Here is a 482-nt window from a genome sequence, read left to right as displayed (position 1 = left end):
GCTGGGAGACGGGGGGACGAAGAGCACATTATTCTCTCCCCTGGGGAACCCGGCGTCCCCGGCCGCACGCACCTCCCTCCGCGATGACTGCTCCCCTGGGACTTCGCCCAGGTGCAGCCTGGCCACCCCACCTCCTCCCCAGCCCGGGGCCCGGGAGAGGAGGAAGGGTCGCTCCCCACCCCCGGTCTTCCTCCGTCAAGCGGAGTCCAAGCACACACGTTGACCGGAGCAGAGATGGGGCGGCGGCACCCACCTCGTCCTGGCCTGGAGAGTCCCAGTCGCTAAGTAGCTCAGCTTCTCGCAGCTGCGGTCAGTGACGGGACTGTGACTGGGTTGGTGGTGGTGGCGTCGGCCCCCTACCCATCCCAGGTGCTCAATTTATAGAGCCCCAGAAAGGTGTCGCCAGCGATCAGGGCCACCCCCGGTGTCTCCTCCTCCCGCCTCCCGGCAGCGCCGAGATAAAAGTCCCGAGCGAGGATGAC

The sequence above is a fragment of the Myotis brandtii genome, unplaced genomic scaffold (assembly GCF_000412655.1).
Source record: "Myotis brandtii unplaced genomic scaffold, ASM41265v1 scaffold657, whole genome shotgun sequence".
NCBI classification, from domain to species: Eukaryota; Metazoa; Chordata; class Mammalia; order Chiroptera; family Vespertilionidae; genus Myotis; species Myotis brandtii.
This window is presented reverse-complemented; position numbering follows the sequence as displayed.